The sequence below is a fragment of the Lissotriton vulgaris genome, chromosome 7, assembly GCF_964263255.1.
Source record: "Lissotriton vulgaris chromosome 7, aLisVul1.2, whole genome shotgun sequence".
NCBI classification, from domain to species: domain Eukaryota; kingdom Metazoa; phylum Chordata; class Amphibia; order Caudata; family Salamandridae; genus Lissotriton; species Lissotriton vulgaris.
The window spans coordinates 584650542-584659365 of NC_141695.1; positions in this window are offsets into that span (position 1 = coordinate 584650542).

Sequence of the window (8824 nt, forward strand, 5' to 3'; positions counted from 1 at the left end):
ACCCGTGAGGGTCTCAAGGCGCTTGGGTTGCTGGTTGCAGTCTTTAACCCTCACTGGTCTGCAGAGAAGTACTAGTGTTTAGCCCCAATGCACGTGTACACTGTAAAGTAGTGCTGTTGCGTGGTCTCACAGCACGCGTATCTTCCGGAAAAGTACTTGTGCTGTATCTTATAGCACCAAAGGCCACACGATCTATGTTCCACGAGGAGAAGTGCCTCGATTATCCATCCAAGAAGTGCTGAGACTCTGCATCGAACCACCTGTATCCTACACAGAAGTGCGGGTCCTTAGTCTTGCAGCACCCATGTATTCTGCAGAGCAGTGTTAGTCACAGCGTCATCGCGCTATTGTCCTCCGTAGACGTGCAGCTGCACACACTCAAAGCACGTGTATCCTGCAGAGAAATGTTAATACGAAGTCTCAGTTTCCCACAGAGAAGTACTGGCACTTAACTCTCAAAGCACCAGTATTCTGACAGAAGTGCCACGAGGGATCCTCGCACTTGAGGAGAAGTGCTGGTTCTCAGAGCCTCAAAGCACCTCTATCCTACAGGTTTGGCGCTGTCCCGATCCCACTCAGGAGTGCCACGGTTTCACTGCACCTGTGTCCCGCAGAGATGCGTTATCCTTTGTTTCCAGTGCACCTCACGCATCCTTCCGTTTGCCATTCGAGTGGGACCGGTGTTCAGAACCGGTAAGCTCCGGTCTCTGTGGCCCCCCGGGTGCACGGAGGGGCGCGCTCTATGATCTCTAGCAGCCCGCACAGAAGTCTTTACTAGTGACAGGTGCCACACGTCCAAGCCAAGGGAGGGCTTCGGCAGCGCCCTGGGAACTGACAGGGCCGGTGATGGACACCTGAGCTGGGGTCTGTCCGGGTCAGGGAGACTTCGAGTGAGCTTGTCTACTATGGAGGTTCCCCGTCTCTCCCATCATCCTCGTGGTCTTCTGGTAACCCGGTCTGTCCTGGTGCTTTGGTGCATCTTCTAATATGTGCACCTTTTGCTCTCTCACGTCTTGCCTCTGAAGCCTCTCGCGCCGGAGGTCAAAGACAGGGCGCTCCCCCTGGCCCCGGGGGTGCCCGTGCCAGCATGCCTCCGCCAGGTGCCGTCTGCTCCCGCCTGTTTATGGTGAGAACGGACTGCATTGTTCGCAGCTGAGGCAGAGGTGGCGGCCACCAAGGGAAAATGCCGACGCCAGAGCAACAATGTAAGGTGAGGGCGCCACCCAGTGACGGTAGTCTGAGGTGCCGGGCTGCGACGCAAAGCCAGGGTGAGTTGGATTATCCTACAGAGAAATCAGTACCAGGTCGACTCATGCACAGACGTGTGAGCTGAGCAATGACCCTGAATCAGCATAGGTCACGGTCTGTTTTCAAGAAGCGAGCAAAGAGGGAATGTTTAAGCGCTCATTTATAATGCAATAGGTCTCGCTTTTTTAGAGTGACAGTAAATGGCGTTGAAAATGACCATGGACCAGATGTACGACCCTAAATTGCGATCGCAAACGGGCAATCGCTCCGTTTGCGATCGCAATTTAGGACATGGCCTTGTACAAACCTCATTTTTAAAATCTGTACATTTTGCCGATTCGGAAAATGAGGTTTGTGACTCGCTATTAGGAAGGGGTGCAACTCGCATTTGTATGCATGAATGTTTTGAGACCGCTATTGTGGTCGCAAAACACTCGCAATTTATTACCTACTTCAAGTAGGTGGTAAACCATTCCCACACGGGAATGGCTCCTTTCCCTTTTGTGAATGGGTCCAAAAATATTTTTTAAGTGCAAGCAGAGGTCACAGAGATCACTGCCTGCCCTTGAAAAATGAAACTGAAACGGTTCATTTGTCTTTTTTTAAATGCATCCCATTTTCCTTTAAGGAAAAAGGGCTGCATAAAAAAAAACCTGCTTAATTTAAAAGCAGTCGCAGACAAGGTGATCAGCTGACCCCAGCAGGCCACCATCCTTGTGAGCGCTAGCCATTCCTAATGGGGTCGCACATTGCGCCTGCCTCATTAATATTAATAAGGCATGCAATTTGTAACCCCATTAGGAATCGCAAACAGTGTCTGAGACACTGCTGTACATCTCAATTTGAGAGTCGCAAATTCAAAGCAATTTGTGAGCAGCAAATTGGTGAGTCGTACATCTGGCCCCAGGGCCGGACTGGAAACCAAAACCGGCACTGGCAAAGTGCTCGGCAACCCCCCTCGGAGTTGGGGGTGCCGCCGAGCTCTTTGCCAGGGCCAGTTTTTGGCCGATTTGTTACAGGGCCGATTTTGCAGCTATGCTACAAAAAGTGCCCAATAACAAAAATTGCCCCCAGAGGCCCCAAACCGCCCCCCCACCCGTGTGGCGCACCGGGGGATTGCCTGGTGCCCGCTACAGCCAGTCTGGGCCTGTCTGGCCCCATGTCTTTTACCTGTGTATTGGGTATGCGTGTAGTGGATGTATGAACAAAGACACAGCTTCAGCAATGTCTAGATGACTTTCAATGAGGAATTACCACTGGGACCAGAGAAGCAGCTGCAGCACTGTCGAGAGGACTTAGAATGAAGAATTTCTGACAGGGTCAAAGATGCAGCTGCAGCACTACCTAGAGGACTTAGAATGAGGATTTTCCACTGGGACCAGAGAAGAGGCTCTGCCTGGAGGACTAAGAATAGGGAATTACCACTGGGAACAAAGTGACAGCTGCAACACTGTCTAGAGGACTTAGAATGGTCCATCCACAGACATTTTACTTCTCTGATTGGTACAACATAAATTAGCTCTGTAATATGATGGACACAGGTTAAATAAAACATCACCATGAGGCCCCTAGTTGGCGATGTCTGTGCTTCATGTATAAAGTAGGAAATCTTCAAAATATGGGCTCAAACAGTGCTAAACTCCGAAACTGCTCCCCAATACGTCCAGATTGGAATCAATCCCTTTTCCTGCAGGTCACCTCTGGCGAATCGGAAAGCTCTCAATCATTTATCAGAAACTATTTTAGCAAACAATTAGCACCCGTGGGTAGTGGACGAGTCATTGAAAGCAATTAGAAATGGATTAAGTGGAGGTCAGATGTCCAAACAATCACAATTCCCATCCCCATCATTCCTGAGCTCGTGTTAACCCATTCCTCTTGGCTGACACTGGACACTTAAGAAAGGTGGCTGGGAAAATTCAGAATAGTTTGGGACTCTAGCCAACGGCTTGGCCTCTTTTTGCACCACAAGGCAAGTAAAGTGCCACAGAGAGAGAACAGTCAGTCTGTGGGGCTGCAGAATAAACACACCCCCTTTGACTGCAGGGGCTGTGCAGATCACGAAGATGTATGTATCTGTTTACTCTCAAACATTTAGGGTAAACAAAAATAAGATTGTCAGTTCCTTACAATGGACATAACAAATGTGAGTTTGATGTCAAGACTAGAGCCACAGACCTGCTCAAAGCGGATATTTAATGGTTACAACACTTTACGAATTTCAAACACCTTTTGATTATTTTTTAATACAAACTGTAAAACAGTAATTACAAAACGAGTTCATATACCAATATACAAAAACAGACCTGTATAAATTAATGCAGTCACGCCAACTGTACCAGATAAATCATAATATATTGATTTTGTTTCAAAACAATACAAATAAAATATAAAAAAAGTATTTGCACCATCAATATAATTATTATTCATCAGGTCTTTCACGTACTTACTTCTTTTTTTAACTGGGAGTACTGAAGCAGAACATGGATGTGGTTTTAAACTGCAGATAGTAAAAGACACGTCATTGGTAACACAAAGCCATGTACCTAATATTGCTCTGTATTGTAGGAAGCCCAACTGAATAATAAGTACTTTGGTGAAAGCAATTTATGAAAGGACAGTAGAACAAATGCGTGCTGTATTGTTAGTATGCCTGGACAGAGTTCCCGAAGTTCGCAAAGTGCAAAAAAACCTCTGCCGCGCTACTCGGAGCTCCACAAGCAGAGGAGTGCTTTAGATAAATGCTGTTCGCCGTGATTTTCAGTGCCGGGTGCTTGTCCGCACTGCGCAATAATTGTGAATGGCACCATGCACAGGGCAAGCAGGCGCTACTTCCTTTCTGCCGTTCGAGTAGATTTTTACTCGAGCTGCAGCTTTCTCAACATGAACAAACAGTTTCTCAACATGAGCGGTCATGAGCATACGCGACCACTCGCAATGAGAGATCTGACTGCCAGCGTTGAGAAATCTTGCCGGGTGGTTGATTTGCTACGCTCATGCTCACCAACTTGATGTTGACGAACGCGAGCAAGGAAAAAAACTTTGCCAGCTCCATATAACACTCAGTGCGGAAAACTCTGCAAACTCTGCGAGCAGAGTGGAGTTTACTGCCCAGACTTAATTGTTAGACAAATTAGCGATGTTTGAAATAAAGTAATTGCAGTTCACAGGTGTATCTAGCAGGAGGAAGCAGGAAGGAGGTTCTCAGTTGATGCTAGGCCTGGAAGTGACCAAAAAACTCTGCTGCACTATTTGGAGTTTTGCAAGCAGCAGTATGCGTTTGGCCATGCCGTTCAGTTTGATGTTCAGTGCCAGGTGTTTGTCCCTGCTTCTTTTCTTTCTGCTTGAGTAGATTTTCTACCCAAGCAGCATCTTTCTCAGTGCAAACGGAAGGTTTCTCAATAAGAGGGGCCGTGACCAACAAGACTTCCCGTGTTGAGAAATCTGACTGCCCGTGTTGAGAAATCTAGCTGGAAGATGGATTTTCCTCCTTCGCGCTCATAAATTTGATGTTGGCGAGCGAGGAAAAAACTCAACTCAGCTAGTTGTTCAGAACTCTGCGTGCCCCACCGGGCGTGGAGTGCACATAACTTTGCGAACAGAATGGAAATCACCGCCCTGGCTAAGTTGATACACACCTATTTGGCTTAATCTACAATGAAGCAAAAAGACCACCACCACACGTTCTTTTAACATCTGTAAATATTTTAGCCTGCCGTTTTAATATATTAGTCCCCACCTTGGTGCGAGATTTGCGTCGCCCAAGGCTGCTTCCCGACCTGCCTGCCTGACATTGCGCCGCCGTTATTAGTCGCTGATTACTCAGTCCAGCCACTTCAGCCACCATCTTGGGCAGGGGAAGGCTGGCGCTCTAGCTGATCGCTCCTCCCACCCTCCTCCCACCCTCCCAACCATGGATAAAAACAACAGATTCGCCCGTCCGCGCAGCGGGCGGGCACAGCGGGCGCGCCGGCGGCGCACCAAATGCGCGCCAAAGGCAAGCCCGTCTGCGCCCGTCCGCGCCTGGACCCGGCCAAGGGCCACTTCCCCTGGGCCAGATCCCCTGGCCCCACGAGGATCATACACTTCCAATATGCTACTGCTTTTGCGACCCCCTCAACGTCAGTCATGTCTCTTACTTGGCCCGCTGCTCCTTCATGGGGTCTCTGCCCAACACTGTCCCTGTTGTAAATCGCGGATACCCCTCAACCTGATTCCTCCCCCACTACCAAGTCTAAATCACCTAAATCCTACTTACTCGCCCTTATTAATGTCCGTTCGCTCGGGAAACACCGACAGGACATAGCTGACTTGATGGAGGACAATAGATTACATATGCTATTTATGACAGAAACTTGGATGGACAGTTCGTCCGATCCAGACATAGTGATTGCAGTTCCTAAATGCTTTTCTATCCATAGACTGGATAGACAGCGTAAGAAAGGCGGTGGGAGTGCCGTCATCGTACGCGACGCATTTACTGTCAGAACCAACATGATCTCGCTACCTTCCTGTGAAGCTCTACAATTCTCCATCAAGTTGACTCCCTCCTATAATTTCAAAGGGATCCTTTTGTATCGTCCACCGGGATCAAGGACCGGATTTATTTCCGATCTTAGGTCCATCCTGGAATCGTCAGCCCTTGATAGCTCTTTAACTGTCCTCGGTGACTTTAACTTTCATTTTGACAAAACGGAGGATAAAGACAGTGCTGCTTTTTTGGCGGATATGACAACCTTTGGTCTCCCACTGCTGGTCAAGTCACCCACACATGGCGGGGGCCATATACTGGATGGCATTTTTACTAATTCTGTGGATTTACACGTTTCTCAAATCCTTCCCCTCACCTGGTCAGACCACCATGTTATCCTGGCTTCACTGACCACCCATGATACTGGTGCCTCTACATTACCCTCTAATCCTCGCCAGTCCTTACTGGCGTGGAACGACATTGATTGTTCCAGCCTGGAAACACTCCTCACCAATTCCATCCCCTCTCTATCAACCGACCCTAACACTGCCACTACTCAATTTTATGAGTGGGTGGGCTCAGCGTCCACCTCTCTGGTCCCGGTTAAACAACGGTCTCGTAACAGATCTACCCCGTCGGCCCCCTGGTATTCGGAGGTCCTAAGAATACAGAAACAACAGTGCAGGAACAAAGAGAGGCACTGGCGAAAAGACTACTCTGTAGAGGCCAAAATTAAGTATAAAGAAACGGTGGCTAAATACAAAACTATGATTGGTGAGGCCAAGAAAAAGTTTTTTAGTGATAGAATCGAAATGGCCAAAAATTCCAACAAGGCATTGTACGAAACCACCAAGCAGCTAGCAGGTTACTCTCCTAACCTGACTCCACCTCCCTCCCAATCTCTCTGTGACGCGCTATCTAGCTTCTTCTTTAGTAAGGTCAACGATATTTATTCTGCCTTTGCCAAAAATACCAAAATCCCTTCTAACTTGTCGACCGCCGCTCATACTGGACCCATTCTCTCTCAGTTTGCAGATATCTCTAGTTCCCAGATTGCGGACATTATATCCACCATTAGATCAGGCTCTGCACTCGACCCCTGTCCCCTTAAAGTATTATTACCTGTTATCGAAGTGGTTCTTCCTGCCATCACTTCTATTTGCAATGCCATGTTTAGTACAGGCATCTATCCAGCCATTTTAAAAAAGACTCTCATTAAACCACTCCTAAAGAAGCCACATCTCGACATGGAAGAACTAAAGAGCTACCGGCCTATCGCTAGCCTACCAGTTCTGGCAAAAATAGCTGAAAAAGCTCTGAATCTACAGCTCTCGGCCTTCATAGAGCAACATCAGCTACTTGACGAATCCCAGTTTGGCTTCCGCCAATTCCATGGGACAGAGACGGCTTTGATTAAAGTCGCGGAGGATATTAGATCCATCGACGACGCCGGGGGCACTGCAGTTTTAATACTGCTTGACTTATCGGCAGCCATCGACACGGTCGATCATGCTATTTTGATCGACCGTGTCGAAAACATGGGTGTCCAAAATAATGCCAAGAAACTTCTGGCCTTCTTTCTGGCCAACAGAACTCAGGTGGTCACAATGGGATCCTTTCGTTCTTCCACCCTGTCTCTGCCATGTGGAGTACCTCAAGGCTCATTCTTAAGTCCAACACTTTTTAACATCTATGTGTCGGACCTAGCCAATATCATTCGTGCACATGGGATGAGCCTTACCTCCTATGCAGACGACACTCAGTTGGTCCAAGCCATTAAGAACAATGGCCATAAAATGGCTGATGATCTCAAATCAGGTATGGTGGCAATTGGGAGCTGGATGGCATCCAATTGCCTAAAATTAAATTCTGACAAGACGGAAGTAGTCATCATTGGACCGCTGACCCCGGAATGGTCCTCCCGTTGGTGGCCCTCGTCATTAGGCCCTTCCCCTGAGCCTGTCAGCAAGGTGAGGAATATGGGAGTCATCTTCGATGACCTCCTCACTTTTCATCCACATGCTAACCAGATTACCTCCTCTGCCTTCCACAAACTGAGACTCATCAAAAAAATCCTCCCCTTCCTTCCTGACACAGCTGGTAGAACCCTGGTTACTTCCCTTGTATTGTCCACCCTGGATTACTGTAATGCATTGTTCCTAAATGCCCAAGAAGGAGTCCTAAACAAAATGCAAATTATACAAAACTCAGCTGCTAGGCTCCTGGGAAAAATCCCCAAATATCAATCCGCTTCGGACACCATCAGAGATTTACACTGGTTACCCATCAGAAACAGAATACATTTTAAAACTCTCTGTATTGTGTACAAGGCCTTGCATAACCTGGGACCAGCTTTTCTCGTTCAAAATCTGACCCCTTACTGTCCCCCCAGAACACTACGTTCCTCCAGCCTAAACAACCCTGTGGTTCCTCGTACCAAAACTGTTTCATGGGGAGACAAAAGATTCCTGGTGTCAGCCCCAAAGTTATGGAATACGCTGCCCCACTCGATTAAAATTAGTCCTTCACTCTACTACAGATATCTTAGCGCCGACACGCCCATGGGCCTTTGTTCGCGCTTTAGAAATATCACTAATAATAATAATAATAATAATAATAATATTATCAAATACTGTTCCATGCCTCACGAGGGATGCACTGTTTGATATGCACAAATGACACTCAGAACCATTTCAGGCCTATTGTCTCAATTACTGAGATCACAGCGGGGAGTCCAGCACACTGACAACAAACAAAGCAAATCCGATACAGCGCTATAGTAATCCTTGAAAAGTCCAGAGGACTTCTAAAGAAGAGCAGTGCTCTGTTGAGGATGCTTTCCTTCAGGGGCCTCCGCCACTCAAGTAAGGTCCCTGGCAGGCTGGGACAGAAGAGAAACACATAATGTATTTTGTTTCTTATCATTCCGGGGTCTGCGTAGTGTCAGCTCTATGTAGATCACTTTTCTGATTCCCTCAGTTAGGGTGTGTGTGTCTATTGGGCTTCACATAGTGCCACTAAAGAACCCTCCCAGCAGACCCGGCAGCAAGAAAACCCCCTGGTTCACCGACGAACTCAAGGAATCCAAGAAGAACTGACGCACCC